We start from the raw sequence: 24322 nt of genomic DNA on the forward strand, positions 1-24322 counted from the left end.
CCAATTAGCCCCCATATGCCTCCATTAGCCCCCATATGCCTCCAATTAGCCCCCAATTAGCCCCATATGCCTCCCTATAGCCCCCAATTAGCCCCTATATGCCTCCAATTAGCCCCTATATGCCTCCAATTAGCCCCTAATGCCTCCAATTAGCCCCCATATGCCTCCAATTAGCCCCCATATGCCTCCTATTAGCCCCCATATGCCTCCTATTAGCCCATAGACCCCATATGCCTCCAATTAGCCCCCATATGCCTCCAATTAGCCCCCATATGCCTCCAATTAGCCCCCAATTAGCCCCCATATGCCTCAAATTAACCCCATATGCCTCAAATTAGCCCCCATATGCCTCCAATTAGCCCCCATATGCCTCCTATTAGCCCCAATTAGCCCCATATGCCTCCAATTAGCCCATAGACCCCATATGCCTCCAATTAGCCCCCATATGCCTCCAATTAGCCCCCATATGCCTCCAATTAGCCCCCATATGCATCCTATTAGCCCCATATGCCTATTAGCCCCATATGCCTATTAGCCCCCATATGCCTCCAATTAGCCCCATATGCCTCCTATTAGCCCCATATGCCTCCTATTAGCCCCCAAATATGCCTCCAATTAGCCCCCAAATATGCCTCCAATTAGCCCCCAAATATGCCTCCAAATGCCCCCATACATCTCCAATTAGCCCCCAAATATGCCTCCAATTAGCCCCCAAATATGCTTCCAATTAGCCCCATATGCCTCCTATTAGCCGCATATGCCGCATATGCCTCCTATTAGCCCCCATAATGCCCCCAGCAGCCACATTTTTTATAAAATTAAAAAAAAAAACACTTACCTCTCCTGCTCCTGGACGGACGCCGCCTGCCATTTTCTCCCTCCTCAGTCGACTGTGCGTGCTCTAAACTGGCGCGCACAGCGTGAGGTCACAGAGCGACCTCACGCTGTGCGCAGCCCTGCACAGCCGACAGCCGAGGACCAGGAAGTGGTGAGTACAGAGCGTTCACCACTTCCTGGTCCTTCTGTACTAATGAGCGCTTCCTTAATGGAAGCGCTCATTAGTATTCACTCGGGGGAATCAGCGGGGGGGCACCTGGGGGGGCAAGGAACAACATAGGGGGGGCAATTGCCCCCCCTCGCCCCCCTCTAGCGACGCCACTACCCCTGATATATTTATACATATTAATGTAGATCTCCCCTCAGTCGTCTTTTTTCTAAAGGGAATAACCCTAATTTTGACAATCTTTCAGGGTACTGTAGTTGCCCCATTCCAGTTATTACTTTAGTTGCCCTCCTCTGGACCCTCTCCAGCTCTACTATGTCTGCTTTGTTCACTGGAGCCCAGAACTGTACACAGTACTCCATGTGTGGTCTGACTAATGATTTGTAAAGTGGTAGGACTATGTTCTCATCACGGGCATCTATGCCCCTTTTGATGCAACCCATTATCTTATTGGCCTTTTGCAGCTTAGTTTGCTGTTTATTAAAATTCCTAGATCTTTTTCCATGTCAGTGTTACCGAGTGTTTTACCATTTAGTATGTACGGGTGACTTGCATTATTCCTTCCCATGTGCATAACTTTACATTTGTCAGTGTTAAACCTCATCTGCCACTTATCTGCCCAAACCTCCAATCTATCCAGATCGCTCTGTAGTAGTATACTGTCCTCTGTAGTGTTAATTACTTTACACAGTTTAGTGTCATCTGCGAAAATTTATATTTTACTATGCAAGCCTTCTACAAGATCATTAATAAATATATTGAAGAGAATAGGGCCCAATACTGACCCCTGAGGTACCCCCACTAGTGACAGTGACATCCATTGATTTGCCGCTGTCAAGTCTAGAACTTACCTCCTCATAGAAACTGATTAAATTAGTTTGGCATGACCGATCCCTCACGAAGCCATGCTGATATGGCGTTATTTGCTTATTTCCGTTGAGATGCTCTAAGATAGCATCTCTCAGAAAACCTTCAAACAGTTTACCCACAACAGATGTTAAACTTACCGGCCTATAGTTTCCAGGCTCTGTTTTTGGACCCTTTTTGAATATTGGCACCACATTTGCCATGCGCCAATCCTGTGGGACATTCCCTGTCAACATAGAATCTGCAAATATCAGAAATAAGGGTCTGGCTATGACATTACTTAATTCCCTTAGGATACGGGGGTGTATGCCATCCGGTCCTGGCGATTTGTCTATTTTAATCTTTTTAAGTCGCTGTTGCACTTCTTCTTGGGTCAGACAGGACACTTTTAATAGGGAATTTATTTCAACATTCGGCATGTCATCTGACAGTTTATTTTCCTCAGTGAATACATTGGAGAAAAAAAATATTTAATATTTAGACACATTCTTGAAAAGGTTTGGTTCAGACCCGAAAGGCTTTGTGCTTAACCAAATTGGCTCCAATTGCCCTGGAAATTTGTATATAACACCCTCTAGTCTCCTAGTACTAAGAAACTTTTGGAAACATGTTTTATTTTTTGTTTTTGTTTTTTATGATTTTTTTCAACCCCCCCTCCCTTGCAAAACTGTTGAACACAATCAGCAATCGCAAATGATGTCTGCATGCATAGTGTAAATAAGGGTGATAGTAGGGGATTAGCAGAGAGCAGTAGGAGCTGTGGTGGTGAAAGAAGCAGCAGGCAGGCAGCATGATGATGGAGTCAGCAGCAACCATAGGGAACACGATGGTAGGCAAGCAGCAGCAGAGGCATGATGTCGAAAGCTTCATTATGGAGGCAGCAGACGTACGGAACATGATGGTAGGCAGCCAGCAGCAGTGGCATAAAGGTTGTAGCAGCATAATGGAGACAGCAACAGTAGACATACAGAACATGATGGTAGGTAGGCCACAACAGTGGCATGATGGAGGCAGCCATATGGAACATGAAGGTAGGCAGGCAACATGATAGTAGGCAGGACGTCAGGAAGGCAGACAGCAACAGTGGCAATATGGGCACCGTCAGCAAGGCCAGATCTGTTTACAGGCCTCATTCAGAGGATTGTGAAAATCTTCCCAGTTCCCGAGAGCTTCCCTTTCAGGCACAATGGTGGCAGGAGTCTGCCCGTCAAAAGCTATACCAAACTACATACACAGAGTTGGTAATAATGTCATTTTGCCTCCATTTCAGAGGGAGGAAAACAATCCGCCATTTTGCTTTGATAGGGAGGATCTAAAAGCATGGCTATCCAGTAATCATCAGACTGCTTGATGTCAATGATACACATGTCACTATGTAAGGAAGCAGGCATATAGCTCGCCATTCTGTCCAGCATGCAAGAGGAGCCAGTTCTTTTTAGCTCTGCACCCCACTAAGACGATTGGGTGTCCAGGTCGGTGTCATCGTCAACAACATTCTCTTGCTCATCCACCTCCGACTCCTGCTCCTCCTCTTGCAGTGGCAGATTCTCATCTTCTTCATCCTGCTCCTCCTCAATGGCAGTTTCTCTTTGTGGTTCCCCAAAAACTACACAGCGGGCAGCAAGATGCGTTAGCAATTTTTTCACCATAGTCCCTGCTGCATGAGCGTCAGCATCTATTCTAAAATACAGATGAGGGGGATGACATCATTCATGCCGCAGTTGTCCCTGTCAAGAAACTTTGTGGCCTCTTTAAATGGCTTCAGCACCTGACAGGCATATGAGAAGAGCTGCCGCTGCCTGACCTTGAAATAACCCATGTTCCCAGCTGCTGAGGTGGTCTAATGCATGAAAAGATATCATTCACGGCTTTCCACTGCTCGTTCGGACAGTCAAGCATGTGTAATGCTAAATTCCAGCAAGTTAGATTAATTAATGTAGCCACAGACCATTTTGTCGCTGCAAGTCCAAGAGTATATTCCTGGACATTGCCAGTACCTTGCAAAAGCTGGTGTACTTATTTAAAAAAAACGTTGCACAACAAGATTAATTTACGTGTGCCATGCTGGAAGCATGTGTTATTTCCAACAGGTTCACGGAGGCCAAGATGTTGAGTCCATTGTCACTGACCACCTTGCCCAGTTGGAATTTGTGGGGTGACAGCCAGTGGGAATTTTGCTGCTTGATGCTTGCAACTGCTCACATGTGTTGCGAATCTCGCCCAAGCCAATGAGCTCCAATATGGTGTGGCAACGTTTGACTTGAAACATGTGATAGGAAAGAGGGGGAGTGGGAGACACACTGTGCCCTGCTTCTGTTGGGGGTGGGAGTATGTCCAAGTTGAAAGAGATGAAGGAGGCAGATAAGTACCTGGTGTGGGAGCCAGGCCAATAGTGGAGGGATCAAAAGGACCTGGCCTTGATGCCAGGGTACTACCTCACTGCTGCAGCAAAAAACACTGGGCCATAAAAGACATGTACTGTTCCTGTGCCTAAAGGGCTTCTCCAGGTGTCCACCATGGTGTTTACCTTGCCACACAGTGAGAATCGCATGGAGTGGCCAACATTGTCTGCCATGTGAAAGTACAAGGCAGAGATAGCATCTTTTGAAGAAATTATGCCAACTTGGTATCTTCCAGTGAGGCTGAGTGCATGGCATCAGCTCCCTAAAGGGTAGCAGATTCCACTAAATGGTATGGCAGCCACTACACTGCCAGCAACTTGGCCAGATGGAAATGAAGCTTACACACCAAAGGATTTCTAGAGAAGTTTTTTCCTAAGTATGCATCCCGTTATCGATATATGACAGTGGAGTGGAGGAATCTGAGTGGGAGAAACAGAAAGGGATGATAACGATGTGAAAGACACTGTACTGCTTGTGGATGCGGCCTGGCTGCCTCAAGGGTGACCGGGAGAATGAGGGAACTCCTATTGCAATAGCCGGCTGCCATGTTTGCTTGCCCACTGCATGGAGTGATGCTGCTTCATGTAGTTCAATAGAATTGTGGTGTGTGTGGTGTTTATGTTTGCCATGTCTTATTTTGCTCTTGGACCGTTTGCACAAGGCAATAGTAATGAGCGGCAGGGGTCATATTCGAATTTGCGATATTCCGCAAATATTTTGTAGAATATTCGGCAAATATTAGCGAATTTGAATATTCGTTATAGTCTATGATTTTTTAACTAAAAAAATCGACAAGGTAATGATCGGGTAATATGCAAATTTTTATCACAAATTTTTCAATTGCCAAGTAAAAACATGATTTCTCCCTGCTTCTTGCTTGTAGGGCAATGAGTCATAGCACTATATTGAATAAATTAGTTTTTTCGAATATTTGTAATATTCTAAAACAAGAATATATAGCAATACAGCGAATATTCTAAAAAAACAAATGTAGAGCAATTTAGCTAATATAGTGCTATAATCTTTTTTTAAATAGTTGTAATTTTTTTCCAATCTGAACCTTTTTCCGAATATTCGCTATATTGCTATAAATTCTTGTTTTAGAATATTACAAATATCCAAAAAACTAATATATTTGTTTTTCGAATATTCATAATATTCTAAAACAAGAATATATAGCAATATAGCGAATATTCAAAATTATATAGAGTGATTTAGCTAATATAGTGCTATAATCTTTTTTTTCAATAGTTGAAATTTTTTCCCAATCTGAACTTCAGATGAGAAAAAAATTACAACTATTAGACAAAGAAGATTATAGCTATATTAGCTAAATTGCTCTATATTAGTTTTTTTTCCCAAATATTCACTATATTGCTATATATTTCTGTTTTTAAAATATTACGAATATTCGAAAAAAAAATATATTTGATATAGTGCTATATATTAAAGTAAAGAGAAGTGGCGCACTGGATTGGTGCTAACAGCTGGAGAGGTGCTCTCAGTAAAAAGGACTCACCCTTCCTTTGGTACAATGTAAAAAATGTTAAAAAGATACTGGGCACTCTCTTAATATAGGAACCTCATAGTTTATTAATATTACCACACATAAACAATTCATACATTACTACTTAAAATGATAAACATGCAATATAGATAATAAAAGATTCCTCAAATATTTGGTACCAATCACACATAAAATTAATAAAATATGGAGTGTCTCTGGGTATTTGAGGGGTGAAACAAGACTTCAAATGTACTGTCCATCCAACTTTGATTTAGATGTAGAAGAGATCGTTTTTGGGAGTATTGCGAAAAATTCTCCACAGAACGAAATGGCAATACAGCTAATGTTGCAGTGATCTATTAATGCGGCGTCCCGCTATTACTCACTGTTTCGCTGTACACTTGTGCTCCGCCGCTATGTCCGTACTGTAAACTCAGGGATGTCTTGTAATAGTCGCAATCCCTTAACTGTCTTCCCGGCGCTGCTCCGTAGATCTAAGAGCCGGCACTTGGGTGAATTTACAGACTCCTTGTACCGCGCTGGGCTTGCTGTATAGGTGAGCGTGATATGCTCTTACAGCCAGTCCTCAGAGGTGCGCGTCGGATCTGCAGTTTAAGACAGGAGTGGTTTCGATGCAGGCGGTGTATTAGCACAAAGAGTCCAAGTCCATCAAGGGGTCCTAGCACCAAACGCGTTTCGGGGTCTATTGTTACCCCTTCCTCAGTGGTAATGCTACCCCCTTCTGCCTTTCTTTATATAGTCTTTTGGTAATTGGATAATCATCCTCTGCTGTGTGGATCGGCTTCTTGTTTCAAAACCTGATGTGGACTTCCAAATCACCCATTTCCCCACACGATTCGCCTGTGTCTCTTATATACTGTTTGTTATTATATGAATTCTTTAATCGCTCCTCTATATAACAATGTTGACTACATTACTTATACAATAGCACATTACATAAATATTACAAATATTCCGATACCGGCATAAATCCAGTGTGACTCGTCTAATGTTGTATAGTGTTTTATTTGCAACATATACGCAATGTGTCCTGCGGTATGCGTGCGGTTTTCATTCCTGGTTTTTATTTCTACTGGATTATAATGTCGTGCATTTCCCTCCCAACTTGCTTTTTACCATATCTGTTACATATATATATATGTCAAAATGTAGATAAAAATATTATTTATTTAAAAAAACTCACTTCACTTATTTATAATTTTCCCATTTTTTGGGGTTTGTAATTTTCTATAGATCTATTATTCATTGTATTTTCATAAAATATTTTTCACACAACTTTTAAAAAATTCCTTTTAAAAAACTTTTTACCCCCCAAGTCTTCCTATATGAACAACACATATTCTTGCAGATATAAATGTCCTTTTACAATCCATACCTTCCTTATATATATTTTTCTATAGTGTAAGTGCTATATATTAGTTTTTTTGAATATTCATCATTTTTCCCATTTTAAAGTCATGATTCCTCCCTGCTTCTTGCTTGTGGGCCAATGAGTCATTGGCCCACAAGCAAGAAGCAGGGAGGAATCATGTTTTTACTCGGCAATTGAAAAATATGCGATAAAAATTATCATTACGAAAATTTGCAATAAAAAAAATCTTGAATATTCAAAATTACGAATATATTACTATATTCTAAATATTCGCAAATTTTCAAAGTACCTATATCCGCAATAAAAATTTGCAATTTGAATATTTGTGATATATATCTACATATGTGTATGGACCTCCTAAAAGACAGGGATGGATATAGGGTATTATTATCAAACCCAACCCTGTCCTTTATATTATTGAGGGTTTTGAATACAAAGGTGATCAGCACCTCTGAGTATGAGTTCCTTCTTCCCTTACACCCCTGTATAGCGATGTTCTACGGGCTCCCCAAGATACACAAAGGTACAACACCACTAAAGGACCGTCCGATTGTGTCAGGGGTTAATTCCCTCACACAAAACTGCGGCATTTATCTTGACCAAGTACTCAGGCAGTTAGTTGTGTACCTACCTGCATATACGAGGGACACAATGGACTTCCTCAATAAGATCGATACCCTCAATCTGGACCCTGAGTGCCTGTGTGCACAACACCTTCATCCTGCAGTTACTTGACTTTACCCTTACCCACAACTTCTTTCTCTTCAATTCACGATTCTACCACCAGGGGGGCGGCAATGGGGAGCCCTTGTGCCCCTACTTATGCCAACCTCCTCCTGGGCTGGTGGGAGGATACCTATGTATTCCCCGACGGACCGTTTTGGTAGGTCGAAACCATCGTATTTTGGACACGCTACATTGACAACATCTTTTTGGTTTGGAAAGGGGGGTCAGGGGAGTTTAGGAGGTTCATTGCTGAACTTAACAACAACGAAATTGGCCTCCGGTTTACCTTTGAACTAGATCCTAATACCATTACTTTCCTTGATATATGGGTAATAAAAGAAGGGCGATAGACTTGTGACGGACAACATGTATAGGAAAGCCACGGCCACTAATTCATTGCTTCACTGGAAGAGTCATCACCCCACCCCCCTCAAAAGGGGTATACCAAGGGGTCAATACCTCCGGAAAAGGACAAAATGCTCCGAGGGTGAATCTTTTTACAGTGAAGCAAGGAAGCTACAGGACATATTTAGGGGTAGGGGGTACCCACAGACAATTCTAAAGGAGGCCTTCAAAAATGCAAAACAAAAAAATCGGACAGACCTCCTGGTTCCAAAACATAGGGCCAAAGACGAACCCCAATCACTACGTATTATCTCTATCTACGATTTAGCTAATCCCGAAGTGATGGCTGTCTTGAAGAGATACTGGCCCATTTTGCATATGGATTCTGACTTATCCGATGTCCTAACTGATCGCCCCTCAGTTACGTACCGTAAAGGGAAAAGTATAAAAGACCGGCTTGTCCATAGCCACTTTACACCCCCGACCAAGAAGGGTACATGGCTGGACCGTAAACCCCTAGGTGTCTTCAGGTGCGGTTCTTGCAATGCATGTGAATACATTTCAATTGCAAAGACCATTACGTGCTCTGTGACCAAAAAGGTTTTTCAGGTCAGGGACTTTGTTAACTGCAGAAGCAAAGGGGCAATCTACATCTGCCAATGTACGTGTCCTATGGACTATATAGGTAAAACAGTGAGAGAACTTAGGAGGAGGGTTCTTGAACATGTTAATGACATAGTGAAAAAGAATGTCACACCTGTGGCATCACATGTCAATGAGTGTCATGGGGGGGGCCCTAAATGCCTTAGGTTCTCAGTTCTCGAATTGGTATCACCTTCCCCCCGGGGGGGTGACTGGGATAGGAAGATCCTCCAGAGGGAATGTGAATGGATACATCGGTTCCGGTCCCAGTCCCCCCTCGGGATCAATGAGAGACTAACATTTTCCTGTTTTCTCTGAGTGTAAGGATGACGGTATAATAATTGGTGCCTATTCTCCTTCTCCTTGTCGGACACTGCCGGGCCCAGTCTAACAACAAAATCTTTAATATTCCGTAACTGGCCGGATGCGGGAAGCATCCGAATAAATACTATCATAATCAATGAATATTACCTTTTCATTTTGATAACAAGGACACTTTTTATATAACTTTAGGGTGTTATGGACGGTATGAGACTCTGGTTTCATAATTCACCTCATCTCATCAATACACCGTAATATTTTCTCCACCATGTGCATTATTCATATGAGTCATCTTATCTAATGCTGCTACAGACTGCTAGAGGCTATATATACCTTGTGAGGCTGTTGTGTTAACATTAACGAGGTATTCTATATGTTAAATACTCTGTATTTTTTCTATATTGATGAGTTTAAGCACAAACCCTCCTGATCCGATCATATGACTGGGGGAGGATGCAGTCGCGTCCTGATGACGCTTGGTGGGAAGTTTTGAATGCGGTGAGGATGTTTATAAAGGGGGCACCTGGCGTACATAGTTATAGACAGATGGAGGAGACGGGGTGACCGGACCCTGAGAAGGACGACTGACTGTAAGTAAGGATATCTATCCCCCTTTAGCCTTCTCTATTCCAATTGTGACCGGTGACTGTGAATGTTTATTTCTCACAGTCTAGGTATTTTATGCCTTCTGAGGCTATCCATAAAATATTTGGACCCTCAATGTCTACACAGAGACTGTGAGTTCTATTTTTCACTTGTGGTTAATGGTGTAGGCCATACATGGGCTGTATGTAGTCCTACACTACAAAATACTCCAGTCATGCTGGCTAACGACTTTGGCATGTTCCTTGTACAGTCCGTCTGACCGTGATCTCCCCCTGCTATCATTGAGTGGTCCCCAATCTACCTTTTTCTTTCAACATCGAATTTAAAGGGATATCTTATTATCAAATAGATATCCGCTATCCAGAATGTATTGACCCCCTGATGATCCCACAGTGTGGGGGAAACACGTCGGGGTATTATTAACGTTTATGTGTTCAAGTTAGGATGCACTGTGTACCTGGCTGACTTTGATTAGCAGTACTAGGGCTGTATACACAGTTCACCAATAGGCCCTAAACTATTAGGGTAGCTTTATGTGTTTTTTTTGTCTTGTCTATCTGTTGTCACGGACGGTGTACAGGAAACAAGGCAAAGCAACATGTATAAACGAATCGCTGGATCCAAAAACTAAGGAACCAAGGGAGACCCCTGCAGAAGACCTGGCACTTTCCCTGGCTGCTCAGCCTATGCAAAGATCCGAATAGTGGAGGTTTGCATATCCACGAACCTTGACTATAAAGCCCTGAGCACCCTACAATAGTGAGGGGACACGACCACCAGCTCCCTACACAAGATATGGAGGGAGTCAGGGTCACCTGGGATCCAGCAAACAGAAAATAACAGATAAAGGTACAACACTTAGCTTTGAAGCAAACAGGAGGACAGAGTCAGCGTGCACACACACTCCAGGAAGTAGTATAAGCCGCCCAGAAAAGCCTTCTGGGGAAGAATTTAAAGGGAAGCAATTAGTCCAACACATGACAGCTGACAGAGGCTAACGAGAGGAGGAGCTGAATACCACAACACAGAAACTCAAGGAGGAGGTTCTGAAAGGCCTCTGTCAGAGCTTCTCAGCTGTCTGGTTGTGACATCTGTCCACTTTTAGCACCATCTAATTCACCTTCCCACCCTTTAGGACCACCGTGTTAGGGATGTGTGAGGTCCAGAGTAGCCCAGGTTCGAGGACAGGGAGCTCCCACCTTCAGGGGTCGTCCCTGGGCTGAGTTTCAGACCAGGGAGAGATAATAGGGACAGCTCTCCCTTATCCCCTGTTATGAATTAAGGTGCGTATTGTGGCAATATATCTGAGTGGACCCTCAGTTATTATGGTCCTTATTGTCGATGTCTCCAATTATTTTAAGGATTTAAATTAAAGTATATTGCTTTTAATGGGTTATATGAATTGCTGGACTTGGTTTTGTATTTGCTAACCCTCTAATAACTTTACATACTGTACCTAACTGCTGAATTAGGATTTTGTAACCTTCCTCTCAGGGGTTTTCCCCTCGTCTTAGGTTAAGCACTATTAAATAGTCTGTTTACAGTACTAGCACTTATTGATGCCAGAGGTGATTGCCAACCTCACCTCGAGTAGAGTTCCCCTAATGATCATATTGTTCATTTCGTTCATACTGTTCACACTGTTCACTCTGGCCGATTGCAGGCTAGGTAGAACTCCACAGACCCCCTCGCCTGAACAGGCTCGGCCACAGGATACCCCTCAGCCGTACGGCCTGAGCTGCTTTAGGCGATTTGTGGTGTTTCTTTATCTAAAGTTGTTTCAACTTTTGCTATTTGTTAATATGTGTTGTATTGTCTGGTCTTGTCTCCCCCCCCCGTGTACTTCCCCCCAGTGGTCACGCATGCATCTTCTACAGGTCCTGGCGAGGTTGCAAATATATTGGCTTATGCCAACTATCCTCATTAAGCTGCATTTCTCATAAACTTACATCATGACTTCTGTCGTAATAGCTTCTTTTAATGTGAGAGGCCTGAACGAACCCTGCAAACGAGGCCAAATCCCGTCGCTCCTTCAGAAAGACAAAGCTACAATCATTTATCTTCAGGAGACGAACTTCAAAACGGATAAGATACCTAAACTTTCCTCCACACGTTTCTCACACTGGTTCCATAGCTCTTACACTTCGGCCAATAGGGGTGTCAGTGTCGCCATCCACAAACAGCTTGCCTTCAAACACTTAGCTATGACCACTGATCCAGAGGGGAGCTACCTTTTCGTCTAGGGCGTTCTTGCTGATCAGTTGATAACTTTTGCTAACATTTATGCCCCAAATAGAGGTCAGATTCCCTGGCTGATCCAGACTCTGACTCTACTATCCTCATTCCAAGAAGGCATGACAATTCTGGGTGGGGATCTCAATGTTGCCCTAGAGCCGGCCTTGGATTCCTCAACCAAACGCTCAGCCATATTGCACAAGATGTTGAGATGGCTCAAAATACATCTGAAGCGACTGGGGGTTGTTGATGTTTGGTGTTCACTGAATCCCTTAGAAAGAGACTTCACCTTCTACTCACATGCTAAGTCCTCGTACCAGAGATTAGATTATCTCTTCTTATGTTCTTCTCACATTCAAAAAGACTTCCTTGCTAGCCGAATTCTTCACTATTAATAATGCAGGCCCCTCACCACCCCCCCTATCCATTGTTTGGGAAGCCCATAAATCTAAAATCAGAGGGGATCTGATAGCAATAGGCTCCTACGTCAATGCTCTCCTTTCACAGATCTCAAAGTAAGAATTAGCCCACAAGAGACATCAAGCACTAGCCACAGCCAACGCACTGTCTGTTGCCCGAACCAACCTAAAAAACTTGCTAAATGTCACCTCTGCCAAGCTGCTCTTAAGGTCCAAATTTCGGGCTTATGCCCACGGAAACAAGGGTAACAAGATAATGTCCGCTCTGGCCAAAAAACAACAGGCTCTATCCCATATTTTGAATATTAAAGATACTTCAGGAAACCACCTGATATCCACCCCAGAGATAGCCAAGGCATTTTGCAACTTTTATGCTCAATTGTATAGTTTGCCGCCTTCTAGTAAAATGTCTGTCCCAAATGTAAAGATGGCGACGGATAAATTCCTAAACAGCCTGTCACTTCCTTCTGTTACTAATGACAAACGCACGATTATGGCAGCCCCAGTGACTGAGACAGAAGCACTTAAGGTCTTGGCCACTATCCCCTTAGGTAAAAGCCCCGACCCAGATGGCTTCCCTATCCTATATTACAAAACCTTTAAAGACAGCTTGATTCCCCACTTTACAGCCCTATGTAACCATCTCTTATCAGGGGGCAACCTGCCACCACAAGCATTAGAAGCCCACGTCACTATCATCCATAAATCAGGAAAAGACCCCACTTCCTGTGGCAGCTATCGCCTGATTTCCATCTTAAACACTGATATTAAGTGGTGGGCAAAAATCCTAGCAATGCGGCTCCAAGAAGTCCTTCCGGACATCATAGATGGGGAGCAAGTTGGCTTTGTCCATGGCAGACAGGGAGATAAAAATATGAAGCATCTTCTTCACTTACTCAATTGGCCCAAATCAAAATCCATGCCTCTGGCGCTATTGAGCACAGATGCTGAAAAGGCATTTTGACCGAGTAAGTTGGAGCTTCATGTCCCTGGCCATGGCAAGATTCGGCCTGCCAGCACAATTTATAAAGGCAGTTTTGACGCTTTATTCGACCCTTTCTGCCAGGGTCAAGGTCAACGGCTCCCTTTTGCCCCCTTTACTATCTCAAATAGTACCAGGCAGGGTTGCCCCCTATCTCCAGCACTCTTTGTGATTGTGATGGAAACTCTCCTATGTCGCATTCGCCAAGACCCTGACCCGGGGACTCTCCATAGGTAACCAGACCCACATCACTGCCACCTTCGCAGATGATTTATTAATTATGACTTTCAATCCCATGACCTCCTTCCCCAAACTGCTAAATGTATTCGAGGAGTTCGGAGGAATATCCAACTTAAAGATTAATTATAGCAAATCTCAGGCCCTTAATATCACCTGCCCCCTAGATGCAGTCAGAGAACTGAAGCGTTTGGCCCCATTTGCCTTGGAGCCTCACTCTATCCAATATCTGGGGATCCACATCTCGGCTAATCTAAATAAACTGTTTAGCTTAAACTACCTTCCGTTACTTAAAGAGGTTAGACAGCACCTACAGACATTAAAATTACCCTTTATATCTTGGATAGGGAGAAAGAACTATCTCAATATATATATTGTTCCCAAGTTTATTTATTTACTACAAACACTCCCGATTTGGCTACCCGACTCCTTCTCACAGATATTAAGAGAGTGTTTGCATCCTTCATCTGGAAGGGGAAAAGGGCTAGAATAGATTATACGACCCTCACAAGGGAAAAGAGGTTTGGGGGTTTCGGACTACCTGATATCCGCTTGTACTATAAGGCCGCACAGCTAATTAGGGGATTTACCTTGTTAGGAAATCAACCATCCTCAATGTGCTCCCAATTGGAAGCTACTCTTCTCTCTTACAGAGAGCAACTCTCCCTATGGGGCATCCGCCCCTCCTTGTTTAATACTGCTAATATATCCCCCATGTGGAAAGGAACGCTAGCAGAATGGTCGAAACTATATATGAGTAATGACTTGAGGTTCCCACATCCAGCCCTTCCATTGCCACTTTTACAAGCTTATCTTCACAATGATAGAGGGGCCCCTTCGGGAGTATGGGCTACTCTTCAGGGACTTACCCTAGATTGCATCCGCAGGTCAGAAGGGGATCTAACTTGGAATGCTATTCTAGATCTACCCCAGGCTAAAAACTCTATGTTCCTACATCTGATAAGCTTCCGCAGTGACATCAGAGCACTCAAACTACCCCCTACCCCGACTGACCCCCCTACTTGGCTAGAAATAAAAATAGGGTCTAAACCCCACGAACGTAGAACTTTGTCCATCATGTATAAGGAGCTGCTCTCCTCCACGCCTCCATCCCTCCACTACATAGATGCCTGGGAGCAAGAACTTTCCATAAAGCTCTCTGCACCTGAAAAAGCTGCAATTTTAGATAACTCCCAAGACTTCTCGCGATGTATCACTATCCAAGAAAACTCATATAAACTATTAAAAAGGTGGTACAAAACACCCATATTTCTACATAAGATAAACCGGGATATTCCAGACACTTCCTGGAGGTGTGGAGTAAAATCGGGCACACTACTTCATATTTGGTGGAGTTGTCACAAGATACCTTTTGGTCTCAAATTGAGCAATACATAAACCAGATATGTTCCCCACAGCCGCCGATCCAGTTGGACCCTAAGTTGACCCTACTCTGGTGTCCGAATGTGTATCTCATCCTGGCGAAAAATTGCTTTTTGACGACTCTTATCACTGCAGCCAGATTAATAATTCCTCTATACTGGAAATGTGACTCACCACCTTTGATTGAGGCCTGGCTAGGGAAAATAGATAAATTGTTCAGATTTGAGGAATTTTGGCTCTCGCCAAAAGTTCCTTGACACCTGGCAACGCTGTAAGAAGTTCAGGAACCTCTGCTGACTTGCGTGCGGCCGCAAAACCCTTCACCCCCCGATCCCTTATTTCTCCCCCCCAGTCACAATGTTGTAACTCCTTCCCTCTCTCCCTCCCCCCCATTTTTTCTTTCCTTCTTGTCCTCATTGTCTGTCGTCTATTGTTGTTGTTGTGACTCGTGCATAGAGTCTTACTATTATTATAACAAACGGAAGTATCCCACTGGAGGTTGCAACGCTATTAAATTACAAAAGAAATAGAGTTAGGTGGTCACTTGGACCTAAGCGTGACTTTGCAGCCTCCATGACTAGTATTAAAACTCGATCTTTATTTCACTATATTAAGAAACATATAAACTTCTTGGGAACATTTTAAAACTCTCAGGAAATTATTGGTTCAGGGACATGAAACACTTATACTTGTGTATATGTATTCACATGTCGTACTTTGCCGACCATAAGGGATTAACCACCCTCTAAATCTCCAAATTGTCACAATAAGGATCCCTGCCTTCCATTCCTGCCTAAAATTTTGAATCCTGTGTCCCTACATGTTTCGCCCAACGATTTGGCGTCTTCAGGGGATACTATACAGGCTCTGAGTTGGGGGCGGGGTCTGGGCTTATAAATCCTCGGTTTGACTAAGGTATTCGATTTGACCAATCACATAGTTATTAGGGTAGACTGACACATATGCCCACCAATGGGTGAAGGTATCTGGATATGCATCATTACATCGTCAGCGGCGACGTCATCATGCTGTGCCGTAAGCCGCCTACTGCATCTTCCGTCGCCCGTGATGTCATCAGTCGTGCGCCGCGCATGCGTCATTACCGGCACTTAGATCTGTTATCCCTTACTCTCTTCTGCGCTCGCGCCATACTGCTGTGTAGCCCGATCTTACCTCTTCGGCGCATGCGCCAACAAACAGTGCTTCTTTTGCCATATTATTCTAATGCGCATGCGTCCATACTTAGAAAATTCTCTTCAGGAGCCTTACGGGCCCCAATAGTAGGTATCAAAATTATATATATATATATATATATATATATATATTAGATTGCCTATGGATCGACATGTGACCCTTCCTAAACACTAATTATCAATACTATGTCAGATGTCTGTATTGATGATACTGTTCTTACTATTTGTTTATATATACATTATTAGTGTTATCAAGGGGCTTAAAGGACACTGTGGAAATAGATATTGTTTTTAATGCTTTTGATGCCATACCCATTTTAAAGCAGTGCTTCTTCACCTCATCTATCAATATGGGGTAAGGCATTTATATATCACATATAATATACAGTCCCCTGAGAGACTGAGCTTGCCCTCTGTGGATGCCCTTCGTGCAGGATGAGAGTACTGAATAGATGGGCCTGTGGATGGAAATAGAAATGTTAAAAGAGTAGATAACCCATGGGAAAGTTCTAAAAATACATATACAAAAATTAGAATAATAAAAAGAAAAAAGAACATATCCCAGGGGGACTGTATATTATATGTGATATATAAATGTCTCTGATACTGAATATCTGTAAAGCCCTTGAGAAAATGGTATATCATCTGACTCAATGCATCTAATTGGCTTTATTAGTGTACTGCTTTACATAGAACCATTTAATTTTATATCTTATATTCTTCATTCTGCTGTTATCTGTGTTGGAGATTATGATGTTTCATGCACACAGATTTTCTATTTTCCAATAAAAAGAACATTGGTAAAGAACTGCAGGTATTGATATTCATTGATTCATACATATCTTTTACCACATTACTAGAGATGTATCAAACACCAAGATAATCTACCTATATCCCTCCACCACTAACATACTAACACCATTTCACCAAAAATATCCTAGATACAGCCTTGATGTAGGAGTGCCTGTTAATCCAATTAATTATTATCTATATTCAATGAGGTTGTTTTAGGGAAAACCTCTTCTAGCAGAGCACCCTATTCCATCTTGTTAGGTGAGCCACAACATTCTGAATCAGTTAGGACTCCATGTTGTGTCTCCATGTTTGTATTTCATACTGCTATTTTACATTAATGAACTGTGAGCTTCTCGTGGAAAGTTACTGTAATTTCAAGGTCACTGCTAGCCCCTACCAAAGCTTGTTAGAAAGGAATCTTAATAAGCACCCATAGTTAAGATTAAGGAGACGTTCTAGGCATATAGCCAAGAAGATGCTCATTTCAGATTGTGTTTTTAATGAGTTAATGACATAAATGTTTGAAATTATCCAGAAAATCCCCTTTTTTTTTTTGTAAACTTCTCTTTATTGAAAAGCACAGGTAAATACAGTATTCGAGTAGAAGAGACACACCTCTCGATGTACATTATGATAACATGTATAGTTTTTGCATTACAGAGTTCCTACTTCTGGTGGTACAATTATACATGATAAAGACACTTCTTTTCCACCGAACCCGCCTCTTACATGTCACTTTCTTTATTTTATATTTTGTTTTTATTTTTATTATTTTTATTTCAAAACATCCACAACAAAATCCCCCCTCCCGTCCACCCCTCATCTCAGATACTCACTTATTGCAAAGGTTCCCTTAATCGCGTACTCGTTATCATGCACATGGCGGATTAAATTACAAATGACTTAGTTAAATCTAACTTCCTACTCTTGGCAGTTGCGAGGAATGCTTCGTATGGATTTGGCACCATTTATCTGATGTTCCTAACTTCAAGTACCACTCTGTATATATGAACGGACCAATATGAGTGACCTGCTCTGGTAGTAATGCTTCCATATATTGTCTCCATTTTTTGAAAAAGGGTTCCGTGAGCTTCATTTTTGTTTGTTCTGCTTCTATCCTTTCAAGTGTCAGACAATTGTTAGTCTGCTGTATCACCTCTCCTATACTCGGCATTTTTGTAACCAGCCAGTGGCTTAACAGACACCTCTTAGACACCTCTAGTAGAACATGAAAAGCTGGTGGGATCTTTGGAAGCAGCTCATCCCTCCCTACATGGAACAGTAAGATTTCTGGATCCATAGTAATTTTCAGATCACATTTTGAGCTCAACACATCTAAGAGAGCCTTCCAGAAAATTTGCACCGTAGGGCACTCCTACAGCCCATGCGTGACATTGGTGTTTGATGTGTTACATTTTGGACAGTGCGTCAATTTTTCTGTCGACATTTGAGTGATTGATTTCGGTAAATGAAAGCCGTATATTGCCCTGTGCATAAGTTTGAAATATGTTTCCCTCCATATCTCACTACCTAGCACCTTTCTAATAAGATTCCAGCCTTCTAGGAGCGGGTCTTGCAGTATCAAATTAGGGAAGAACGTGAGCCAGGATTTAAAAAGTGAGCCATCCCCCAACTTAGAGTCAAAATCTCTCAGAAGACCATAGATGGTCGATAGATCTTTTTTTGGCACTGCAGAAAGCAAGAGTGAATCAAACGCATTGGCCGAAAACTCACTGGACAAATCTCTGACTCTGGATGACAGAAATGATATTAATTGTCGATATGCCAAGAATTGAGATGCCTCCAATTGGAATTTCAGCCTCAGGTCTTGAAAAGTATAGTATGTGCCACTTTCTCGATTCCAGACATGATCCACAATGGATATCACCTTGTCTTTCCATGTAGCAAATTGAGAATTAATGCTAAGAGCTTTAAATTCCAGATGATCCCAGAGGGGCATAAGCTTAGATATTTGAAAGGGGAGATTGAACATCTTTCTTACCGCTTTCCACGCTGCTATTGTGTCCCTAAATAAGACACTACGTTTAATGTTGCAAGGCAATTGCGCATATTTGGTATGCAGGAGAACAGTTAGACTCCAGGGGCGCGCCATTTCCTTTTCAACCCATATAACCGAGTAGTGTGATGTATTATGTATCCAATCTACTCCATGTCTCAGTAGGCTAGCCAGATTGTATTTCCGAATATCCGGAAATCCTAACCCACCTCTATCTTTTTGCTTGCTCAGGGTCCTCATCGCTATCCTACTCCTTTTAGATTTCCATATGAACTCCCTGAACACTCTGTGCAGATTCTGGATGTCTTTATGTTTCAGGAGAATGGGCAGCGTCTGCATAAGGTATAATAGTTTGCTGAAACTCATCATTTTAATAAGTGAGCACCTACCTAACATCAATATGGGTAAGTTCGACCAATTGTGAAGTTCTGAAACAATTTTCTTAAATAGAGGGGGATAGTTAAGCGAATATAAAGTGTCAGGTGTCTTACCAATCTTTATACCCAGATAACTAATACACTAATTTGTTACCATAACTGGTACATCTTTCAACATTGCAGTTGTTATGCCATGAGAGGGGGATAAATTCAGCAATTCACACTTGGATTTATTGACTTTAAACCCCGACAATTGGCCGAAATCATCGAGCAGTTTAAATAAAATAGGAAGTTCGGACTGTGGTTGCGATAAAAATACTAAGAGATCCTCCGCAAATAACGCATGCTTAAGGGGTTGGGACTTGATACTGATACCTTTAATGGACTGGTCCTGAACAATCACTTTAGACAGTGGTTCTAGAGCAATATTGAAAAGCAGGGGTGAAAGTGGGCACCCCTGCCTTGTTCCCTTTTGAAGAATAAACAGTTTTGATAGAAATCCCGGTATTAATATCCTAGCTATTGGGGAGCTATATAGTTTGTCTATGTACGTCCTAAAGGCGTCACTAAACCCCATCACATCTAACACCTCGTTCAACCATCTCCAGCTTACATTGTCAAACGATTTTTCAGCGTCAATGGCCAAGAAAGCTGGAGATGGGTGACAATGTGGTCTGGCTCTGATGTCATCGAGAATTGCCAAGACTTTGCGGATGTTATAACCCGCCGATCTACCCTGAACGTAACCCACCTGGTGCGGCGAGATAAGCCTGGGAAGGAAAGTGGCCAATCTGTCCTCCAAAATTTTGGAAATATATTTTAGGTCGTTATTAATCAGAGATATTGGGCCGTATGATGAAGGCAAAGTACAATCTTTACCTTCCTTCGGTAGGACTTTTATGTACGCTGTATTCATGTTTGTGGTATCTCTTGCCCTTGTAAAATGTTGTTATACAATGTCGCAAGTATCGGGGCGATCTGAAGATTTAGTGCCTTGTAGAATTCGTTAGTGAAACCATCAGGCCCTGGCGCCTTCCCATTGCTGGAGTTCCCAATGACCCTCTGAACTTCCTCCTCTGTAATCGGGTTGTTTAAAACATCTAACTCATCTCGGGACACTATCGGTAAGAATAAGGTAGCTAGCCATGGCTTTTCTTGAGTTCCTGGGCTCATAGTGGAAGCGTATAGTCAGAATAAAATGTCTTAAAAGCAGGGGAGCACCCAGGAATTTTGTCTAGGGGGTCCGAAAGGCAAAAAAATGTGGCATGTGTAGTGTGCTGTGCTAATAAAAGTTTTCAAAGCCCCCTTTATATTTAAAAATGCAGGGAAGGGGTGTAGTGTGTTGCGCTGATTCTTTTACTTGGCGATTCTCAAAGCTCTGTAGGAAAATAACAATGCGGCGCGCGAAGCGCGGCACAATTTTTTTGGGCCCCGTCCATTATTAAAAGCCCCTCCTACATATAATAGGCCACTCCCAGCACTGTACAGCTGACATTCTATAGTTGCAGCCTGTCTCTACACATCATACGGAGAGAGGAGGAGGTCTGTCCTGGCTGCACTGCCTGCTTCACATTATACAATAAACAGCAGGCTACAGCCAGAAAGCTCCTCCGCTCTCCTCCCTCCCCAGATCCTGCTCAAGGCTTGTGGTTCCCCCCACCATCTGTCACCCGCCCGTGGCCTGCTGCCCCCTTGACCGTCCTCACCCAGCTCTGAATCCTCCTTCTGCAAATGGCAGGGGGAGGAGCCGGAGCATTTCCTCTCCTACATAGCACCTCATACCTCTTACATCCAGTGATGTCACCTTTGTTGTAGACGTTCTCTTTCCTCATCTTCTCCATTCAGACCAGACCGCCATGATGATTTTTCAGCCATCTCCCGTCTCTGCAGAGATTAACAAACAGACATTAGTTTCCCACATTTCCATCACATTTCCATCATCTTCACATCTTCTGAACACCCTTTCCTGCCACCCCCAATACTGTGCCCGCTGTTCCCCCAATACTATACTGCAGAAACAGTCCACCTGGAAATACTATTACCACACAGATAGTGCCCCAATACTGTGCCCGCTGTGCCCCCAATACTATACTGCAGAAACAGTCCCCCTGGAAATACTGCTACCACACAGATAGTGCCCCAATACTGTGCCCGCTGTGCCCCCAATACTATACTGCAGAAACAGTCGCCCTGGAAATACTGCTACCACACAGATAGTGCCCCAATACTGTGCCCGCTTTGCCCCCAATACTATACTGCAGAAACAGTCCCCCTGGAAATACTACTACCACACAGATAGTGCCCCCTTCAACAATTATTGGCACAGGTGCTCTAAAAAAATAACTGTGCCCAGACACTAATAGTATAAAGATAATGTCCCCCAAAAATTATTGTGCTAAGCTGATACTGTGGCAGGGTGCCCCCCAAAGTAACAGGGCTCCCCAAAATAGAAATAATTCTCTGCCAGAGCACACTTAGTAGTAATAATGCCCCTATAGTGCCCATACTAGTAATCATGTTCCTCATAGCCCCCCAGTATTAGCAAAGCTCCGCATAATACCTCCTAGTACTAATAATTCTCCCTACAATATGACAGTACATGAAATACCCCTGCTTAGTGCCCGCTGTTGAGCTAATGTCCCCATAATGTATGCCAGTATAAAATACCCCTATATAGTGCCCCAGTCAATGCCCTCATAGTGCTCCTCTGCCTCTTCCCCATAGTGTCCCCCATAATATGCCAGTAAAAAATGCCCCTTCTAAGTGCCACCATATGCCCCAATAGTGCTCCTCTCCCCCATAGTGCCGCTCTCCCCTATAGTGCCTACCATAATGTGCCAGTAAAAAAATGCCCCCTTAGTGCCACCAGATGACATAATGCCCCCATAATGTGCCAATAAGAATAAAGGCCCCTTTAGAGCCCCCACTTCCCCTTAGTGCCCCCAAATAATGCCCCTATAGTGCCACCAGATGCCCCATAGTGCCATTCTCCCCTATAGTGCCCCCATAATGTGTCAATAAAAAAAAAGCCCCTTAGACCCCCCAGATGCCCCCATAGTGCTCCTCTCCCCCATGGTGCCGCCCCATAATGTGCCAGTAAAAAATGCCCACTTAAAGTGCCACCATATGCCCCAATAGTGCTCCACTCCTCCATAGTGCCGCCCTCCTCCATAATGTCTCCTATAATGTGCCAGTAAAAAATGCCCCCCTAGTGCCACCAGATGCCATAATGCCCCCATGTGCCAATAAGAAAAAAAGGCCCCTTTAGAACCCACACTTCCCCATAGTGCCCCCAAATAATGCCCCTATAGTGCCACCAGATGCCCCATAGTGCCGTTCTCCCCTATAGTGCCCCCCATAATGTGTAAAAAAAAAAGCCCCTTTAGAGCCCCCATAGTGCTCCTCTCCCCCATGGTGCCCCCCCATAATGTGCCAGTAAGAAGTGCCACCCAGGGGGGCGGAGCATGCACCGGAGCTGAACGGCAGCATGAAGTGAAGCTCTGCTACAATCGTATCCCTCACAGCCTTAATCTAGCGGCACTTAAGCCCCAGAATGGTCAAGATAGGTGGCCCTAGACCCACTGAAGCCCAAGGAATTGCTAAAGCTCCAAGTGGCGAATCTATGGAGAAATTCATTAAAAAAGCCGCCCAGATGCATGTGGCTAAAGAAATCAAGATGGCGCCGGGAACGCCGAAAGCTGCAGGGAGCGCTCATAAACATACAGCAGCAGCAGAGAAGGTAAGGGAGGTCTCCCCTGGGGCCGATTCCCTGCCCATCTCCAGAGCATTCCTAAAAGATGCCTTACTAGAGGCACTGGAGCCACTCAGGTCAGACCTCTCCTCGATAAAAGAGGACATGCGCCACATTGGGAGGAGGGTAGAGACACTGGAGGACAATCAATCTGCTATTGTTACACACCAGAGTGCTGTCTCTTCCATACTAATCCTGCATCAGGCACACATGAACTCTCTTTACACGCTCCTTGAAGATCATGAAAATAGGAGTAGACGCAATAATCTGCGCTTCAGGGGCATACCTGAATCTGTGAGCCCTGCTGAGACACCAGAAGCTGTTATGAATATTTGCCTGCAACTGCTCGGCCCGGACTCCCCTCATGAAATCATCATTGAGAGGGCTCATAGAGCCTTACATCCTAAGCCTCAGCCTGCAGAACCTCCAAGAGACGTTATCTGTAAATTTCTGCATTATCCGGTTAAAGACGAGATCCTTAACAAAGCAAGGAATTTTCAACAGCTAACCCTGGAGGACAGTCCAATCACCATATTTCAAGATTTAGCCCAATCCACATTGAAAAAGAGGAGGGCATTGAAACCACTTCGCAACAAAAAAGTTCTCTATAAGTGGCTATTCCCTTTGGCCTGTCGTTTTTGTACGAAGGGCAGCGCATTTCCATCTCTTCCTTCACCGATCTGTCCAAAGCATACGATATTCTACAAATTGACCAACTACCCATTGAGAACTGGGACTACATCCAGAGTAATAACCCACTTCCAGAACTTCCATCAGCTGATCCTTGGGAGATACCTCGTCCGGGCAAACCCCAAAGAACCAGAAGAGGAAGACACTCAACTCCAAGACGCCTCCCACTTCATGATTCTTGAAGGACTCAAAGCTTGATCCTGGGATCCGTTACATGTTCAACAAGTTTACATTGAGTAGTCCTTTTCTCTTCTATAATGCTTAAGTAATGCTCCTACCTATTTTGGGGCATAATACTTTATAACCATTACTAACCTTTGAGCTATATTATACAGTTTAGGGTTCTATGTTTCTCTACTAAGTGCCTAGTAGAAAATTATTTCGAGGGTACGGCTATTTGTCACATTATATATGTGCACAATTTCCCCCCT

The sequence above is a fragment of the Bufo gargarizans genome, chromosome 2, assembly GCF_014858855.1.
Source record: "Bufo gargarizans isolate SCDJY-AF-19 chromosome 2, ASM1485885v1, whole genome shotgun sequence".
NCBI classification, from domain to species: domain Eukaryota; kingdom Metazoa; phylum Chordata; class Amphibia; order Anura; family Bufonidae; genus Bufo; species Bufo gargarizans.